Below are 975 nucleotides of genomic sequence, written 5' to 3' on the forward strand. Positions count from 1 at the left end.
TATTAGGGACTCTGTATTTGAAACCAATTATTAAATAACAGAGTAAAAGGTCTCAAACTATTAGTATTTGTATTTCTGAAAACGATGTCTTCGTATAAAGCTCAGAAGGGTTGGACATCAGATTGGCTGTTGTTCATGCGATGAAAGTGATTTAGTCAATGTATTTTTTTAAATCGGACCAGAGATAGCAGAAGAACGTATCCAAATTGATACTAACCCTATGTGTCTCCGCGGCCCTGTATATACGCTGGTTGATGTCACTGTGAGTCATGAGGTGTTCTAAGTCAGCAGTGCAGAGCAATGGCGTGGTTAGTTTCTGTAAGCGAAATCAGAATGATATTTAGTGAATTTATGACTGATATCTAACTCTGAAACTCCGCATGAAGCATTAGCAGATGGTGCATATCCTAACTTCCTCCAGAACTATCGAAGCAAGTAGTACTTAAAAGAGAGAGTTGTCTTGACACCTATAAATAATACTGTGCATGAGGTGAACGCCTATCTCCTCTCCAAAGTCCCATCAAATGCTAAAGTGTATTTAAGCTCTGATTCCATTGAGTTAGAAGCTACACCAGATGATGACAAAACACTAAAGATGATGAATCTTGAAATCTCAGTAAAAAATATAACTCACTAATCAGTGTCATTTTGCTCATATATCCTATAAAACTGGTACCCGAAGCAAAAGCCTTGGGTAACCAAATTAAAAACTGTTAAAAATAAATTAATTCGTAAATTACAAATTTAAAATGTTTAGTTTATTATATCTATAATGAAAGTTAGACTACATTGACTACTTTGTTACTCCATTACGTCTTTTCTTTTGTTTTTGAATGAATTGAAACTTTTAGTTTCTCATATAAATTTTATTTTAAACATATTGATTCAAAACTAACCAATCCCATTGTGCTAAACTTTAAACAAACCATTTAATCTATAATATATTTTTTGTCATATAAACATATAGTATACATG

Source organism: Brassica oleracea, chromosome C2 (genome assembly GCF_000695525.1).
Source record: "Brassica oleracea var. oleracea cultivar TO1000 chromosome C2, BOL, whole genome shotgun sequence".
NCBI lineage: Eukaryota > Viridiplantae > Streptophyta > Magnoliopsida > Brassicales > Brassicaceae > Brassica > Brassica oleracea.